This window comes from Pituophis catenifer, unplaced genomic scaffold (genome assembly GCF_029215685.1).
Source record: "Pituophis catenifer annectens isolate HBS135680 unplaced genomic scaffold, rPitCat1.0.hap2 SCAF_11, whole genome shotgun sequence".
Lineage (NCBI taxonomy): Eukaryota > Metazoa > Chordata > Lepidosauria > Squamata > Colubridae > Pituophis > Pituophis catenifer.
In genome coordinates, this window is record NW_027256891.1 from 25,160,857 (window position 1) to 25,180,705 (window position 19,849).

Below are 19,849 nucleotides of genomic sequence, written 5' to 3' on the forward strand. Positions count from 1 at the left end.
GGTTTTGCCACCGTTCTTGCCGCCGAATCGTGGCAAGTTTTTAGGTCAGTAACACAGTTGTTGAGCGAATCTGGCTTCCCCACTGAACTCTGCTTGTTGGAAGGTCGCAAAAGGGAATCGGGATGCCGCGTCCGTCATAAATATGAGTCAGTTGCCAAGGTCTGAATTTGGATCGCATGACCAAAGGTCTAAGTGTGAAAAATGGCCATATGTCACTTTTTCCAATGCTGTTGTGTTTTTGACCGGTCACTAAATGAATTGTCGTAAGTCGAGGACTACCTATACAGATAGCCCTCGACTTATAATAACAATTGGGACTAGAAACTTTCTTAACAACCTTGGACTAGAAAACCTCCAAGGTCCCTTCCAACTCTGTTGTTTTTCTTATGTTATGTTTGTTATGGTGTTGTGTTGTGTTGTGTTGTGTTGTGTTGTGTTGTGTTGTGTTCCAGTTCCTTGGTACAGTGAACGAGCTCATAGACTTTCTAAAACTTCTCTGTCAACGCATTTATTCTACAATAAAATGTTTAGTCTAGGGAATAAAAGAACTAGAGGGTAACATCCAGGGGTGGACTGCTGGGGCTTCGCAAGGGTTCGGGAGAACCTCTAGCTAAGATTCTGTGCAGTTCAGAGAACCCCCAAATCCCACTCCTGGCTGGCCTTGCCCACCCCTCCCCGCCCCTCCCCTCCCTTCCCAGGAGTCCCCACACGGCCCATTTTGGATGCAGGTAAGTGCAGGACACGCATGGAGACTCAGAAAGGGCGAAAAATAGCCTCCTGGAAGTTTGAGAAACAAGCCCGTTTCTGGCCTCCAGAGGGCCTCCGGAGCCTGGGGAGGCCGTTTTCGCCCTTCCAGAGGCTCGAGAAAAGCCTCCGGAGCCCGGGGAGGGCAAAAATGCCCCCCCCCGCCGTGATGCAGTAGGCCAACTAGGCCACGCCCACAATGGCCACGCCCACTCTGCAACCAAACAGAGAACCCCTTGCTGAAATTTTTGAAGCCCGCCCCTGGTGACAATCCATCAACCAGTAGAACAAACTTGCCTCCAGAAGTTTTGGGTGCTCCATCACTGGAGGCTTTTAAGAAGAGACTGGACAGCTACCTGCCTGGAATGGTACAGGGTCTTCTGGTTGGACTAGAAGACCTCCGATGCCCCTTCCAACGCTGTTATTCTGTTATTCTCTGGGGAATGCATCTTTCTTTCCCGTTTATGAGCATACCGTCTGCCTCTCTTCCCTGCACTTAGTTACAAAAGGCCTGTGGAGCAAATTGCTGGTTCCTCGCCGTGAGTCAGCTTCAGTTCAAAGTGCCACTTCAATTCATGGCATGCTTCGCAACCAAGTTTTATACATAATGATGGATCCATCTGGTGATACGTCCAATGGCAGGCAATTTCTCTCCCCGACGGGGAGCCCTGTGTCCCAGGGGATGCTGTCAAACCATTTATGGAAATAATGTCACTTTTGGAGAGAGACGAATATAAACGGTGTGTCAAAAACCACATTTGCAGAAGGTCCAAAACGACAGGACAGAAAGACGTAAAGACTTTGGCGGCTAATGGATTGCGGGGTTTTTTTTTTTTTCTTTAACTCCAGGCCTGGGAGAAATTTGCAAACAGGGCCTGACGGCTGCAGAGAATTGGAATCACGCTTAGAATTTCATAGATGTGACCCATCCAAAAGAATACATTAGAAAATAGAGCAGATTTTTTGAAGAAACGCAGTGTCAGACTTCGATGCTCTCTCAAAATAAATGAATTTCCAAACTGCCAATCTTTAAGGAAATCTTTTCTTTAATTGAGCACAGCCACCAGATCATGACTCGATGCGGACAAGACTGATCTTTTGCCCCCCAATCCCTCCCTTTTCGATCCCCAAATCTCTGCTTCCCATTGGCTATCTTCCAAGTCATTCTTCAGACTTCTTGTCTCGTCATTTCCTAGGAATGTCTCCCCTCCTTCATTTCCACGACAACCCGACTTCAAAGGGATTTAGCAGGCAAAAGTTCAGAGCTTATCTCTCTCTCTCCTCTGCTCTCTATGCCAGTGTCGAAGCGCTGACACGCAGCTTCCAATCAAAAGAGCGCTAAAGCAGACCAAGAGATACGAGGGAGGTCTTGAATCTTTCTCTTAGTAATTTGGGCAGATCATAGAGATTGGAGAATGCCATGGATGGCAAAGAAAATAAACTGATGAAATACTGAATATATATATATTCAGAAGTGAAGTGTTAATACCACTTTATAAGGCCTTGTTGGTAAGGCCACACTTGGAATATTGCATCCAGTTTTGGTCGCCACGATGTAAAAAAGATGGGGAGACTCTAGAAAGAGTGCAGAGAAGAGCAACAAAGATGATTAGGGGACTGGAAGCTAAAACATATGAAGAACGGTTGCAGGAACTGGGTATGTCTAGTCTGATGAAAAGAAGGACTAGGGGAGACATGATAGCAGTCTTCCAATATCTCAGGGGCTGCCACAAAGAAAAGGGAGTCAAGCTATTCTCCAAAGCATCTGAGGGCAGGACAAGAAGCAATGAGTGGAATCAAGGAGAAGAAGCTAGAACTAAGGAGAAATTTCCTGACAGTGAGAACAATTAATCAGTGGAACAACTTGCCTCCAGAAGTTGTGAATGCTCCAACACTGGAAGTTTTTAAGAAGAGATTGGACAACCATTTGTCTGACATAGTATAGGGTTTCCTGCCTGAGCAGGGAGCTGGACTAGAAGACCTCCAAGGGTCCCTTCCAATTCTATTATTGTTATTCTATATATATAGGTGTGTTTTTGTTATCAATAGTTTTTTCCCTCCTCAATATCTTATCAATAGTTTATCAAAATGAAAAAGAACAATGCACGAACAATTTATGAGACTCTAGAAAGAGTGCAGAGAAGAGCAACAAAGATGATTAGGGGACTAGAGACTAAAACATATAAAAACGGTTACTGGAACGAATATAAAGAACAGTTGCTGGAATTGGGGGTATGTATAGATTAATGAAAAGGAGTGACAATATGACAGCAATGTTCCAATATTTGAGGGGCTGCCCCAAAGAAGAAGAGGGAATCAATCTATTCTCCAAAGCACCTGAAGGCAGGAGAAGAAGCAATGGATGGAAACTAACCAAGGAGAGAAGCAACCTAGAACTAAGGAGAAATTTCCTGACAGTGAGAACAATTAATAAACAGCAGGAGTTGCCTCCAGAAGTTGTGGGAGCTTCATCACTGAAGGTTTCCAAGACTGGACTGCCATCTGTCAGAATTGGTGTAGGGTCTCCTGCTTGGCCAGGAGGTTGGACTAGATGACCTCCAAGATCCCTTCCGTTATTGTGTTATATTATATCCCACTTCTTTGGTTCAGTGAAGAAGGTCATGGTGTTTCGAAAACTATTCTGCCAACGCGTTTTTTTTTTAAAAAATGATTTATATGCCACCCTTCTCCGGAGACTCAGGGCGGCTTACAGTGCGTTAAGCAATAGCCTTCATACTTTTGTATTGTCACTGCGTTGTATATTTATACAAAGTCAGCTTATTGCCCCCACAAACTGGGTCCTCAATTTACCTACCTTAGAAAGGACGGAAGGCTGAGTCAACCTTGAGCCTGGTGAGATTCGAACTTACAGTAATTGCAGACAGCTGGTGTTAAATTACAGTGCTTTAGTCTGCAGAGCTATCCAGGCTCCTTTATCCTACAATAGAAGGAATAGGTAGACAAAATATTCTTTGTTTACCCTATTAGAATTGACCTTGAACTTAAAACAATCTCTCCTTAGAGAAGATAGGCAGGGGAAAAAAAATTTTTGCAGGCATTCCTTTTTGTATTCTCAGGAAAGGAATTTAAAAGTAAATAATGGTCATAAAGGGCCTTCAAACTTCAGCACAAATTGATGAATTTAAAAGTAAATCATCTAGAGGCAAATAGAGTTTTTTTTGGGGGGGGGACTCCTTTTAATAATAAGCTCATTAAACATTTTCCAAGAACCCCCCCCCCCCTTTTTTTTTTTCCTGGCTTTGTTTTGCAGTGGAGAAATTATTTGGCACTGTTTTTTTTTTTTTAAAGATTATCTAAGATCCCTCTGCTAACGTCACAACCCAAGTGGAAAAAAACCTGAATAAGTCTCCAGTAAGCCTGACTGCATTGAGAGAAACTATTAGCGCAAAGGTTATGAGTGAAAAAGATGTTGAGACTTTAGAAAAGAGTGCGGAGAAGAGCAACAAAGATGATTAGGGGACTGGAGGCTAAAACATAGTCCTCTAATCACCTGCACTCTTTCCAGAGTTTCAATATCTTTTTTTTTACTTCGTGGCGACCAAAACTGGATGCAGGATTCCAAGTATGGCCAAGGCATGATAAAATGATATTAACACTTCATGTGATCTCGATTTTATCCCTCTGTTTATGCAGCCCAGAACTGTGTTGGTGTTTTTGGGCAGCTGAAGAAGACCTCCGAGGTCCCTTCCATCTCTTGTTATTCTGTGTTTTATTTATTTATTGTGTGTGTGTGTTTAGGAAAAAAAACAAAAGCAGGTTGCCATTGGAACCCATTAGCTGTTCTACCGAAAGCTGCCCCTTTTATTTAAATATCGAATTGATGGGGGTGGGCTGGGGGTAAAACAACCCACATTAGGAAGCTGCTAAAAGAGCACGTCGTTCCCAAGTGATGGAATTTGAAGGTCACTGATGAATGAAGCCAAATTCTCTTCCGTCATCGAGCCACGTCGTCCTACAAACCACAACAAAGCTCCTGTTTTCATAGCAGATTCACGTCAACTCTTCTCCCTACACACAGATGCACACACACACATTCAATTAGCACTGTTTTCTGCGGAGCCAAAGTCCCTGGTATTTTTTTATACATACACACACACACGCACACATATATATACAAACCTTCTTTTGTTCTCTGAGAAAGTTTTATAGGCATCTCTCCACCTAAACAGGAATTTCAAGATCGACGTTATTGGACTGAGCTATAGTTTAAAGTAGGGAGGGCCTGGCTTGGAATCGGATCAAATTTAATTTTTCGCAGTTATAATGACGGGTTGCTCTGACCTCTGGTTACTCATAAAAACCCCATTTTTGTAAAGAGAGGTTCGCTTTTTCCACTTTTGGGGGAAAAAATGTGTACATTTTGCAGGTAGTCCTCAACTTACAACCATTCGCTTAGTGACCAGAGTTTGTTTGTTTGTTTGTTTATTAATTAATTAATTAGTTCGATTTATATGCCGCCCTTCTCCGGAGACTCAGGGAGGCTTACAATGCGTTAAGCAATAGCCTTCATACTTTTGTATATATCTGCTTAGTAGGGCTTTTGCCCCCCCCCCAGCGGTATTCTTTTTTATACAAAGTCAGCTTATTGCCCCCACAATCCAGGTCCTCATTTTACCTACCTCGGAAGGATGGAAGGCTGAGTCAACCTTGAGCCTGGTGAGATTCGAACTTGCAGTAATTGCAGGCAGCTGGTGCTACTTAACAGCGCTTTAGTCTGCTTCGCCACCAAGGCTCCTTCAAGTTACAACAACGGCACTGAAAAAAGTGACTTATGAATGTTTTTCACCCTTAATGACGATTGTGGCATTCCCCATGGTCATGTGATCAAAATTTGGATGCTTGACAACAGGTTCATACTTACGACGTTCGCAGTGTCCCGGGGTCACGTGATTCCCCTTCTGACAAGCCGAATCAATGGGGCAGCCAGATTCACTGAACCGCCGTGTTACTAACTGAACGACGCCAACAATTCACTTAACAATGGCGGCAGGAAAGGTCGTAAAATGGGGCAAAGCTCTTTTAACAAATGAGTGAGCAACATAAATGCCGGGCTCCATTGTGCGTTGTACTGTATGTCGAGACCTTCCTGCATTGCAAACTTGTTTGTTTGTGGTTAATATCCCGTGCGTGGCGGAACATTCACTGGTTCTGCGCCTCGTTTTATTTTATGCAACGGGTATTATGATTGGCAAAATCCTTTCCATTCTGCATTTGGCTCCAAACAGCTCCAAACAACAAGCAGGAACTTTCTCCCAAAGAGTGGGGGGAAATATTTCTCAACTTACAATCAGTGCTGGGTTTCAAATTTTTTTACTACCAGTTCTGTGGGTGTGGCTTGGTGGGCGTGGCATGCTTGGTGAGCGTGGCAGGGGAAGGATACTGTAAAATCTCCATTCCCTCCCCAATCGAGGGGAAGGTTACTGCAAAATTCCCATTTCCTCCCTATCACTTGGGACTCGGGAGACAGAGAATAGAAGGGGGCGGGGCCAGTCAGAATTTTTACTACCGGTTCTCCAAACTACTCAAAATTTCCGCTACCGGTTCTCCAGAACTGCTCAGAACCTGCTGAAACCCACCTCTGCTTACAACCCTTGGTATACCGTTTACCAACCGTTTGGACTGATGCTTGGGAAAAGCGAATTATCCCCTCTTGCATTTCCAACAATCACACCATTTCTATCTGGGTTTCATTTTTTTGCTTCTTTGTTTGTTTCAGATTTCTTTCCTGCAAGGCTGTAATTTTTTTAATTCTAATTTTTCCATTCTTCAGCAAGAAACGGCAGATGCATTCGTGCTCTTTCCTAGCGTCGGATCAAGGCTAGCTTTAGATGTTCGCGACGTCTCTTTTTTTCAAATTGCAGCCTTAACTACGGATTGCATTTTCAACATTGCGGAAAGCTATCCCCGTTAGCTGCTCTGAGTCCTTTTTAAGGAGAAGTTGGGAATCAATAAATTAGCATCTTCTCTGTTGAATAGAAGCAAACTGGGGAAAAAATACGTCAAGTGGAAGGTAGATTATTATTTTTTAAAAGGATTTTGCCCCCTGTTTATACTGTAGAATGGACACCTATTATAAGGGAATAATCTTAGATAATAATAACAAGGAATTCATGTTCGTTTATTAAACAAGCATTTAATTATCTGTTTATTCTTTTAAAAAAAGCAATAATTTGTCCATTTGCTTTTCAAAAACTAGGCAAAACGGCTAATGGAGGAAGAAAAAAGATATTTAAAAGCATTCCTTTAAAACGAACGGCAGAAAGATGGCCGAGACAGTGAAACCTGCAATTAAAATAAAGGATCGGCCAGGATTAGAAAAATAATTCATCCAATCAGACAGCCACAAATCCTGCTAGAACAATGCCTTCTGTAACAAACTGTCATCAGGGAGGGATGCCAAATACATCTCCCTTGGCAGGGAGTTCCGCCGGCCAGGTGTGGCTGCAGGTAAGAAGAAGTCTGTCTTCTTGGATGGGTAGCCAGCCCACCTGTATGACAGGGGGCAAAAAAAACCCATGCTCCTTGGAGAACCTTGGAGAACCAAAAGACCACAATCCGCTGCCCCATTGTCAAAAGACGTTTGATCTTCTCCAATCAAAGAGGCTCAGTTGGGTGTTGAAATCTTCGGCAGAAGAAGAAGAAGAAGAAGAAATAAAAACTTGCCAAACTTGTCTGGTCAGAAACATCAGCAAGTCCGAAGAAGAAAAGAGAAATGACAGCTAGACTTTCTTCAAGGTGGTGCCCTGGAGATGGGCTAAGTCGTAGATCAATCATCGTGGTACATTTGGATAAATTTGGCAAGCACTCTAACCTACATTTGGAGCATGAGGGAGTGGGTGGGTGGAACAGTCTCTGCCCTTTCTTCACTAGGATGGTGCTTGAATCACGGCGCACCTTGGAACTCCTCCAACATCTTGTAAAGGTAAAGGTAAAGGTTCCCCTGGCACATATGTGCTAGTCGTTCCTGACTCTAGGGGGCGGTGCTTATCTCCGTTTCAAAGCCAAAGAGCCAGCGCTGTCCAAGGACGTCTCCGTGGTCATGTGGCCGGCATGACTCAACGCCAAAGGCGCACGGAACGCTGTTCCCTTCCCACCAAAGGTGGTCCCTATTTTTCTACTTGCATTTTTTTTATGTGCTTTCGAACTGCTAGGTTGGCAGAAGCTGGGACAAGGAACGGGAGCTCACCCCGTTACGCGGCACTAGGGATTCGAACCGCTGAACTGCTGACCTTTCGATCGACAAGCTCAGTGTCTTAGCCACTGAGCCACTGCACCCCTTCCAAGCTCAGTGGCTAAGACGCTGGAAGTATATAAAAAGATGTTTTTTTAGCTTTTTAAATTGTCAATGGATTTTAGTTTGAATGTTTTAAATTCTGGGCCAAAGTCATGTAATTCTTTTTAAAAATTTTAAATTTTGTATTGGTATGTGTTTTAGTTCTGGCTGTGCACCGCCCTGAGTCCACTAGGAGAAGGGCGGTATACAAATTGAATAAAATAAATAAAATAAATAAATAAAATAAATGTTGGATAACCATTTGTCTGAAGTGGTGTAGGGTTTTCTGCCTAAGCAGGGGGTTAGACTAGAAGACCTCCAAGGTCCCTTCCAACTCTGTTATGTTGGCCAAGAGATTTTAATAAGGAGAGCTGGTTTTCAGCAGGGAACATTTTACCTCTTATCCATCTGCCAATTATATTCCACAAATTTATTTTTCCCAAACGTGATGCTTAAACGGTAATCAGGCAACAGAGAGGTTGATAACTCGCCATACTTTCTTCATGAATCTCTTCATCGTGAATATTTGCATTTTTGTCATGATTTTGCAGCTGTTTTTGAGGTTTCAAACTTTCATTGGCTGCCATGCCCCATTGACTGGGATGGAATATGGAGGCACAGGTGTGTGTTTTTTTTTAAATCCATGATTTAGGGATTAGATATCTGCCAGAATAACATCTGATTTTGACTCTAAATCAAAAGACATCCATTTTCTTGGTCTTTGTCCAAATGAAAGACAAATGTTTGGGGCAGCCCTTCTCAACTGTGTGCTCGGTACAAATCCATTTTAATTTTGTTGTTGTTAGTTGCAAAGTCGTGTCCGACCCATCGCGACCCCATGGACAACTTTCCTCCAGGCCTTCCTGTCCTCTACCATCCTCTGGAGTCCATTTGAGCTCACGCCGACTGCTTCAGGGACTCCATCCAGCCACCTCCTTCTCTGCCCTCCCCTTCTTCTTTTGCCCTCAATCGTTCCCAGCATTAGGCTCTTCTCCAGGGAGTCCTTCCTTCTCATTAGGTGGCCAAAGTATTTGAGTTTCCTCTTCAGGATCTGGCCTTCGAAAGAACAGTCAGGGTTGATCTCCTCTAGGACTGACCGGTTGGATCGCCTTGCAGTCCAAGGGACTCGCAGGAGTCTTCCCCAGCACCAGAGTTCAAAGGCCTCCATTCTTTGGCGCTCAGCCTTCCTTATGGTCCAACTTTCCCAGCCATCCATTGCAACTGGGAAAAACATCGCCTTGACTATACGCACTTTTGTTGGCAAGGTGATGTCTCTGCTTTTTAGTATGCTGTCTAACTTTGCCATAGCTTTCCTCCCAAGGAGCAAGCATCTTTTAATTCCTTGGCTGCAGTCCCCATCTGCAGTGATCTTGGAGCCCAGGAAAATAAAATATGTCACTGCCTCCATTTCTTTCCAGGGGTGAAATCCAGCAGGTTCTGACAGGTTCTGGAGAACCGGTAGGGAAATTTTGAGTAGTTCAGAGAACCGGCAAATACAACCTCTGGCTGGCCCGAGAGTGGGGTGGGAATGGAGATTTTGCAATATCCTTCCCCTAGGAGTGGGGACGGAATGGGGATTTTACAGTATCCTTCCCCTGCCAAGCCACACCACGCCCACCAAGCCACGCCCACAGAATGGATGCCGGATGCCATGATCTTAGTTTTCTTAATGTTGAGTTTCAAGCCAATATAATCTATTGTCTTGGACCAGGTTTTGACGGACAAGAAGCTCAGCTCTCTCATCTCAACACCATTCCACAGTTAACCTGTTCTTTTGAGTTCAGAATGAGAAGGCGAGCCCTTCATTTTGACCCTTGAAAATGTACCGATATTCATGTTCTATGCAAAACCTCGCCGTGAAAACCACCGTTTATTCAGATTAAAAATTATTCGAGCTGTTGAACTTGTGATGAGGATCACAAAACCCTTCCTTCTTCCCCGCGTGGTAAATCACGTGCCGTCCTTCGTTACGTCTAGCCTAGAGGCGCACCACACGACCTACACACTAATTGTGCTTCTTTTGGCCTCAAATCTGCGTTCCTCATTTAGCAAGCAATAACTCTACACAATGTGCACAATGTTTGCGTTCTCACTAACGAGATGCAAATCCTCCAGGCACCAATTACGCATCTCCTTCTATTTGTGTTCTATTTATTTATTTATTTATTTATTTATTAAATTTATATACCGCCCTATTCCTGAGGGACTCAGGGCGGTGAACAGCGAACGATAAAAATACATGTAATACAAACGTTAATAAAAAAAACCAATTAAAATATACTAAACACTCTGGTCCTAGATAATTCAAGTTCTACCTTGCGTTACGTTAGTGCGGCCACCAGATTCGGTCTGATTTCATTTAAGCCTTCCTCAGTTGCTTACAACCTTGACATCAGTAAATAGAAATCATCCCCTTGGCATGAAATCAATCAATCAATCAGAATAGAGTTGGAAGGGACCTTGGAGAACTTCTAGTCCAACCTCCTGCTCAAGCACATGATGGCAAAAAGGTTACCAGTGGGCCAGGTAGGCCTGTTTTTCACCCTCCCCAGGCTCCAGATGCTTTCTTGGAGCCTGGGGAGGGCGAAAACAGCCTTCCCCACTCCCCAGAGGCCCTCCAGAGGCCGGAAATGGCCCATTTCCTGACTTCCGGTGGGCCCAGAAGGTCTGGAAACCAGCTGGCTGGCACGCGCATGGACGCTGGAGTTGAGCTAGGGCAACGCTTGCATGCCCACAGATATGGCTCCACGTGCCACCCGTTGTGTGCCCACAGATATGGCTCCGTGTGCCACCTGTCACAGCCATATACCATTCCAGACAAGTGCTGTCCAGTCTCTTCTTAAAAACCTCCAGTGATGGACTTTAGATACAGATTAACAGAGTCAGAAGGGACCTGGTAGGTCATCTAGTCCAACCCCTACCCCCCACCCCCCACCCAAGCAGTAGACCAGGGGTGAAATGCTACCGGTTCTCATCGGTTCGGGCAAATCTGTAGTGATAAAAACTACCAGTTCGGGTCAACTGGTAGTAAAAAAAAAAAAAAAAAAGCTACCAGTTCATCTGAACCGGTATTTCCGATGATCAGCTGTGTCGTGCGGTTTATATTAGCTAGAAAGCAGGAAATCCTGCTTTCTAGCGAATCTAAATTGCGCAGCCCAGCTGTTCACCCCCTGGCTGTTCTACTTACCTTGTTAAGCCTTCTTTTTCCACGCGAAGTGCGTGTTTGGGCGCACACCAGAGGTGGGTTCTGGCAGGTTCTGACCAGTTCTGGCGATCTGGTAGCGGAAATTTTGAGTAGTTCGGAGAACAGGTAGTTAAAATTCTGACTGGCCCCGCCCCCCATCTATTCTCTGCCTCCCGAGTCCCAGCTGATCAGGAGGAAATGGGAATTTTGCAGTAACTTTCCCCTGGAGTGGGGTGGGCATGGAGATTTTACAATATCCTTCCCCTGGAGTGGGGTGGGAATGGAGATTTTACAGTAACCTTCCCCTGCCATGCCCACCAAGCCATGCCCACCAAGCCACGCCACGCCCACCAAGCCACACCCACAGAACTGGTAGTAAAAAAATTTGAAACCCACCCATGGTACAAACTGTGCAGGCGCGCACTGCGCATATGGAGACGGCGAACCGGTGGCAAGTCACGGAGGATTTCACCCCTGCAGGAGATCCTTTCTTTGTATTTTGTTTTCCCCTGTTCAAATGTTAACCCTTCCTAAAATTATACGCCTAGTGATTAGCCAAATTGCCAAAACGGATGTTTTCCTCTCTTGAACAAGCTCTGACACAACAGAGAAAGGGGGGGGGACTTCTACAAGGAAACAAGAGAAGCCCCCCCCCACTCCACCTTATCCTCCGTACCTAACCATAATCCCGTAATGAATCCGCAGCCATCCTTCTCTTTCATAGAGTCTTTAATGCTGTTTACTCAAGCCAGCCACGAGCAAATGGCTTCCAGGAATATTCTTTTCCACCAAGGAGTCACAGAAGCAGAAGAAGGATCTGGCCACAAATGCCATTTCCAGTCGGGTGGAGACTGGCACCTCTGGAATTTCAAGACCGAAAGTGAAATGACGGAATTGGCCTCGTCCCTCAACCGTGCGGCGCAGCTAATTGGCCGCTGGCACATTCTCCTACATGTAGGCACATATCTCCAAGGGTTCGGCTAAACCCTAAAGGCAAGGAGGGGATGTTTGTTTGCCTAACCCAGCCAAGAAGAGTCATCTAAGAAGCCAAGGTTGCCATAGATCATGGTTCCCTTGTGTCAGGGTTCCAAGTAATAGATCTGTCGCAAACAAGAACTCCCAGGTGGGTTAGATTCCTGAAAGAATAGCTTCATTCGAAAAATCATATTGGCACATATCCAGGGATGGGCTGCCGGGGGTTCATAGAGGTTCGAGAGAACTCCTAGCTAAGATTCTGTGCAGTTCAGAGAACCCCCAAATCCCACTCCTGGCTGGCCCCGCACACCTCTCCCCTCCTCCCCCAGGAGTCCCCACGTGGCCCATTTTGGATGCAGGGGGCACGCGGAGGCTCAGGGAGGGCAAAAAATGCGTCTACCGGAAGTTCGAGAAGGCTTCCAGACGGCCTCTGGAGCTTGGGGAGGCTGTTTTCACCCTCCCGGAGGCTCGAGGAAAGCCTCCGGAGCACGGGGAGGGCAAAAACGCCTCCTCCCACCATGGTGCAGGAGGCCAACTAGGCCACACCCACTGTGCAGAGAACCCCTTGCCAAAATTTTTGAAGCCCACCCCTGCACATATCTGGTGAAAACCGACTCTGAAGGGCCCCTCGATTTTCACCTAATTAGAAGTGGAAGCTTTTCCCTCGATCATAAACAGTCAGTCACATGGCCCAATCAATCATGTCGGCGTCCGCTGGTCTGGTGACGTCGCTCCTCCTTCCTCCGTCCAGGTGTGAGAACGTCCTTGGTTCCCAAGGGGAAAGTATTTTGTTTTGACTACACATCCCCAGCTATCTCTAACCCTAACCCTCAGCTCCTCTGAGGTCCCTTCCAACTCGGCTAGCCTGCTAAGACAATCAACTCCCACACTAGCCCAAGCCACAATCCCTCCCTCCACCAGAGCTAACTCACAACCGGGTGGAAACTGATGAGAAAAAGCACTAAAAGGTTTCACCTCCACCTCCCAGCCAGAAAAGCTCTAACTGGTTTAAACAAGCCTTCAAGTGGTGTAGGGTGTCCTGCCTAAGCAGGGGGTTGGACTAGAAGACCTCCGAGGTCCCTTCCACTCTGTGTTATTCTGTAAATTCTGTAAACCTGTTGAAAATAAGGTTTGCTCGGATGGTTCTCCAAGCTTTTCCTTCCTTCCTTCCTTCCTTCCTTCCTTCCTTCCTTCCTTCCTTCCTTCCTTCCTTCTTTCTTTCTTTCTTTCTTTCTTTCTTCTTTCTTTCTTTCTTTTTTCTTTCTCTTTTCTCTTTCCTTTCTTTCTTTCTTTCTTTTCTCTTTTCTTTTCTTTTCTTTCTTTTCTTCTTTTTTCTTTTCTTCTTTCTTTTCTTCTCTTTTCTCTTCTTTCTTTTTTTTGTTCTTTCTTTTCTTCTCTTCTCTTCTCTCTTCTTTCTTTTCTTTTTCTTTTCTTCTTTCTTCTTCTTTCTTTCTTTTTCTTTCTTTCTTTCTTTCCTTTCTTTCTTTCTTTCTTCGCCAACTCAGAAAGCTGAAACTGCCCAAAGAGCTGCTGATCCAGTTCTATAGAGGAATTATTGAGTCTTCCTTACTATGATCTATCTCTTCCCACTTAATTACTCTAACCATGTTGCTTGTCTCTTTCCATTTATATTGTTTCTCTTCGTTTCCTCGTACGATTTGATAGCTTATTAGTAACGTCGACTATCGCTAAGTGTCGTATCTTTTTTATTCTCGATGAACGTTATTTTATTCTCCTTAGGCACACTTGAGAGCCTATGCACCAAAGAGACATTCCTTGTGTGTCCAATCGCACTTGGCCAATACAAAGAATTCTATTCTGTTCTAAACTATTTTCCTCCTTTAAACATAATAATAATAATAACCAAAAAAATAGGAAATGCCTTCTTCGCTTCTCCAAGCGCTGATTTGAGAGCAAACGCCGGTTCCATCGGATGCGACTTCCTTTGGCACAGCGGTGGGCCCTTATCCTTCTGTCTTTTTCCACAAAGAGAGGGAGGGTGGGGAAGAGACCCCTTTCAACCCCCCCTATCCTTCCACCCCACCCCATATAAACACGATCAGGGGGTGGGAGGCGTTTGCTAAACTGTCAGAACTTGTTGTTCCTGACCCAGTGACCTACTTTTCGGGCAGCTCCGCCTAACTGCACAGCCTCTGCCAGCTTCACCCCGTGTAACTTTTGCGCAGGGGGGCGGGCAGCTGTGACCACAGACAGACAGGTTGGCAGGCAGACAGTGCTAAACAGGAACCCAGGCCGGAGGAAAAAAAATTTTTGGGCCCTGAACGTCACCGCTGAGCCATCTGGCTTGCAGGGAGAGGGGAGGCTCAGTTCTTTTTTATTTTTATTTATTTTTTTGCAAAGGGTAGGAAATCCCATTTTTTCCCCCCTCCTTGCTGCCAGAGGTTTCTGCATCTTTTTTTTTTTAAAAAAAGAAGAATGCCAATGCTCCTACTACCACCGACGGGCTAAAAATAAAAAATTGGGGAGAATGGAGGTTGGGGGAAGGCAGGGGTTAAACCCAACAGGGGGTCCCCCCTCCCCCCCCCGAGTTGTGTTGCAGAAAGAAGGGTCAAAAGAGAACGGTTTGGACGGGGATGGAAACAATGGTAGGAAAGAGAAAAAAAAGATGTGTGGTTTTTAAAAAAATATTTTGCTTGCTTAAAATAAATGCAAGTGAACTCGGAGTCTGCTCTGAATGGGGAAGGTTCTAAATGACTCATTCAAGAAAGTGTGGGGTTTTTTTTCTTTCTTTCCCCCTTTCCTCCTTCCGAGGTCAGTAAAATGAGAACCTATATTGTTGGGGGCAAGAGGCTGACTCTGTAAACTGCTTAGAGAGACGGTTGGGAAGCACTGTAAAGCGGTATATAAGTCTAAGTGCTATTGCTATTTTCCTTCCTTCCTTCCTTCCTTCCTTCCTTCCTTCCTTCCTTCCTTCCTTCCTTCCTTCCTTCCTTCCTTCCCTTCCCTTCCCTTCCCTTCCCTTCCCTTCCCTTCCCTATCCATCCATCCATCCCAGCTCAAGGTTGACTCAGCCTTCCTTCCTTCCGAGGTCAGTAAAATGAGAACCCACATTGTTGGGGGCAAGAGGCTGACTCTGTAAACTGCTCAGAGAAGGCTGTAAAGCACTGTGAAGCGGTATATAAGTGCTAAGTGCTATTGCTATAGTCAGTGGGGAAGCCAGATTCAGCTGTAGTGATTTACTTACCTACCATGGCAAGAAGAGTCATTAAATGGGGTGAAATTCATTGAACGACTGTCTCGCTTTGTGGTGGAATTTTTGGGCTCAAGTTGTACAGGTACGGGACGACATGTATAGGTTTCAAGTTGGGGAAGATCCCCTTCAGAAGACCCCAGTGAGGTGTGGGATCCACCATCCCACCCTCCTCCTAGTAAGCTGTTGGGTTCCTACTCTAGTCACACTGCTGGGCTGGCCCTCATCCAAGTTGGCCTCAACTCCCCGGAGAAGGAACTGATCCTTCTAAACTGATGAGAAACTGAGCCACCGATCCGGAAATCCTCTTTTGAATCCAGCTTCTGCCGTAATTCACGTATTTTCCAAGCTGTTTTCCAAAGCCAGACGAGGAAGAATGGATGGAAACTGATCAAGGAGAGATTCAACCTGGAAATAAGGAGAAATCTCCTGACGGTGAGAACGATCAACTGATGGGACAGAAGTTGCCTTCAGAAATGGTGGGAGCTTCATCACTGGAGGCTTTCAAGAAGAGAACAGACTGTCATCTGTCAGAAATGGTGTAGGCTCTCCTGCTTGAGCAGGGGGTTGGACTATATGACCTCCAAGTCCTCTTCTAGCTCTGCTAATCTGTTAAAGACATCTGTACTACTGACCCAGCCGAACCTTGGTTGCTCCCCAGACAGATGACAAATGTTGTAACGAAACCACCATCAAAAGAGCAAACAGTCAACCAGAGAATCCCATCTGGGTCTCAGTTTACCAAACCGCTGACTCAGCTCCAACTTCCGGTTTAAAGGAAGACGTTGAAGCCCAAGAGTGACAGGCCTCAAGGAGCCCCCCCCCCCCCGTCTGCTGCCTCTCCCTCCCTCTTCTTCTCCCTCCCTCTGCCTCTCCTTCGCTCCCTCCCCCTCTCTGCCTCTCCCTCCCTCCTTCCTTCTTTCTCTCCCTCCCTCTTCCTTCCTCCCTCCTTCCCTCTCCCTCCCTTTTTTCTCTCTTCTCCGCCTCTCCCTCCCTCTTCTTCTCCCTCCCTCTGCCTCTCCTTCGCTCCCTCCCTCTGCCTCTCCCTCCCTCCTTCCTTCTTTCTCTCCCTCCCTCTTCCACTCTCCCTCTTCCTTCCTCCCTTCCTTCTCCCTCCTTTTTCTCTCTCCTCCGCCTCTCCCTCCCTCTTCTTCTCCCTCCCTCTGCCTCTCCTTCGCTCCCTCCCTCTCTGCCTCTCCCTCCCTCCTTCCTTCTTTCTCTCCCTCCCTCTTCCACTCTCTCCCTCTTCCTTCCTCCCTCCTTCCCTCTCCCTCCCTTTTTTCTCTCCTCCGCCTCTCCCTCCCTCCTCTTCTCCCTCCCTGCCTCTCCCTCTCCTTCGCTCCCTCCCTCTCTGCCTCTCCCTCCCTCCTTCTTTCTCTCTCCCTCCCTCTTCCACTCTCTCCCTCTTCCTTCCTCCCTCCTTCCCTCTCTCCCTCCCTTTTTTCTCTCCCTCTCTGCCTCTCCCTCCCTCTTCTTCTCCCTCCCTCTGTCTCTCCCCTCCTCTCTCCCTCTCCCTCAACTCCCAGCATTCCCCAGACCTGAGACTTCAACTCTCAGTATTTCCCAGCCAGCATGGAATTCAGTTGCCAAGGTTGGACAACCCTGATTTAGAACTTTTGGCCCTAAGATTTCGACTGAAGCCATCCGAATCTGGTCCGGATTGATTTGGGGCAAAGTTTCAACAGGAACAATTTCCTTTTGGGATGCAATCTCTTGCAACGGCTTCAGCCAGCTGCTTCTGTTTGGCTGGCGTCACAGGACCTGACCTCGTGAATTGGACAGCTTCAAGGTACCCATGCCAAGAACACTAATCAAAAGAGTAGCGTCTGGTTGTAAAAGGTGGAAAAGCACATTGTATATTCAGGAAAACTTAATAGAGAATAGAAATTAAGTTTGCAAGGAGAGATGGGGGAAACGAGAGTTTATTTCAACCGAAATACAAAGGGAAAAAGAACCCAAAACTTTACCGGTTGCTGAATGGCCATATCCCCACCCCACCCCCTCTCTCACATATGGTTCTCGTTTAAGCAGTTTTCCCCGTGTTGTTTTAACGAACATTAAGTTTCTTCCTTATAAATGATTTCACTGCAAGTCAGCTCAATTACTGTCAACCGTAAAATTGCAAGGGATTTTCTCTTGATTTAGCAGTTTTTTTTCAAAATGGGCCATAAATCAAAAGATTTCTCCATCTATCTTTAGATGGGCCTTGTGTTTCATGCTCCTTGGGATGTCATAAGTGTGGTTTTGGGAAAAAAAATTAAAAGTAAAAGATGCTGGGTACTTATAGTTCCCCATAGATCTCTACTGACATCAGATGGGTTTTTTTCTGTAGCTGCTTACCCATTTTTAAAAAATTCCTGAGGTGCAAAACTAAAATAAAGGCAAAGCTTTGTCAGTCTGACTATTCCTTGTGCATTTTCATGTGTATCTCTCTAAGTGTTATCTATTTATCCATGTGTGCATTATATCCATCCATCCACCAGCTCTTTCTCTCATCAATCTATTTCTATCTATCTACGTATCTATCGGTATCTATCTATCTTCTATCTTGTCTGTCTTGTCTATTTTCTATCTATCTATCTATCTATCTATCTATCTATCTATCTATCTATCTATCTATCTATCATCTATTTCTATCTATCATCTATCTAATCTAAATATATCTATAGATCTCTACTATATCTCTATATCTACCTACCTACCTACTTACCTCTGTATCTCTCATCTATCACTCTATCTACCTATCATCTATCAATCTATCCATCTATCAATCTATTTATCTAATCTAAATATATCTCTATAGATTTCTATCTATCTCTCCCTAGCTACCTACCTCTGTATCTCTCTCATCTCTCTATCTACCTATCTATCATCAACCTACCTATCATCTATCTAACATCTACCTACCTACCTACCTATTCTAAATATATCTCTATAGAACTCTATATAGGTAGGTAGGTAGGTAGATATATAGATATATATAATCTCTATATCTACATATCTACCTACCTTCCTACCTCTGTATCTCTCTCATCCATCCATCCATCCATCCATCCATCCATCCATCCATCCATCTATCTATCTATCTATCTATCTATCTATCTATCTATCTATCTATCATCTATTTCTATCTATCATCTATCTAATCTAAATATATCTATAGATCTCTACTATATCTCTATATCTACCTACCTACCTACTTACCTCTGTATCTCTCATCTATCACTCGATCTACCTATCATCTATCAATCTATCCATCATCTATCTATCTATCTATCTATCTATCTATCTATCTATCTATCTATCTATCTAATCTAAATATATCTCTATAGATTTCTATCTATTTCTCCCTAGCTACCTACCTCTGTATCTCTCTCATCTATCTACCTATCTATTATCAACCTACCTACCTATCATCTAACATCTACCTACCTACCCTAAATATATCTCTATAGAACTCTATATAGGTAGGTAGGTAGGTAGATATATATATATATAATCTCTATATTTATATATCTACCTACCTACCTACCTCTGTATCTCTCTCATCCATCTATCATCTATCTATCATCTATCTATCTATCTATCTATCTATCTATCTATCTATCTATCTATCTATCTTCTATCTACCTATCTATCATCTATCTATCAATCTATCCATCTATCTATCTATCTGTCTGTCTGTTAGCTACTTACCTACAAAAGCTCTTTTTCAAAAGTCAGGTGATGCCAGGAAGCTAAGAGCCCCTAAGGGCTGCATCCTGCTCTAAGAGTCAAGGTGCTGAAGGGGTAAAGTTGTTGGACTACCTCGCAGGGGTAGTTGTTGTTACGGGGAGAAAATGAAAGATAAGCCGCTCTGAGTTGCTGGAGAAGAGGTGGGATCTAAATACTACCAATAGACTGGTAATCAGTTAAAATAGGGCAGCTCTTCAAAGCAAACAGATGAATCACTGGACATTGGCCAAAAGAAACACCGGCTGAATTGCTTGTTATAAACAAATGCTTTCCCGCATCACACTGAAGCCAGAGCAATTAAACCAAGGCAATTCCACCTTCTCTTGCCTTTCGCTTTCTCCCAAAAATAGCAGGATGCTTTTACTCCAAAATGCAGAGGTCTTCAAACGTGGCAGCTTTAAGACTTCTGGATTTCAACTTCCAGAATTCTCCAGCCAGCATAGCTGGCATAGAATAGCATAGCTGGCTGGAGAATTCTGGGAGTTGAAGTCCACAAGTCTTAAAAGCTGCCAAGTTTGAAGACCTCTGTGCTAGACAAATAGGAAGTAGGTAGATCAAAGCAGCCAATTTCTTCTTCCTTTTTCAAGTTCCTCCGAGTTGCAGGAAGACGTTGGAAGTCTGTGCTTCTATTATGAATAATACCACGAAGAATTTAAATGGCGGTGCTGCCCGACTCCCGACGACTCTGGTTTTCTTCCTCCTTCTC

At 44.7% G+C, this 19,849-nt stretch overlaps 1 protein-coding gene across 1 annotated transcript in view; it reads right to left on the bottom strand.

The window, feature by feature from the left end:
• Nucleotides 1-4,707: 4,707 nt before the first annotated feature.
• Nucleotides 4,708-19,849, bottom strand: part of VMA21 (vacuolar ATPase assembly factor VMA21) — a 29,167-nt gene continuing 14,025 nt past the window's right edge. The window contains exon 4 of the mRNA XM_070952003.1: nucleotides 4,708-4,773. The gene's annotated coding sequence lies outside the window, so the exon portion shown is untranslated. The remainder of the gene's footprint in view (nucleotides 4,774-19,849) is intronic.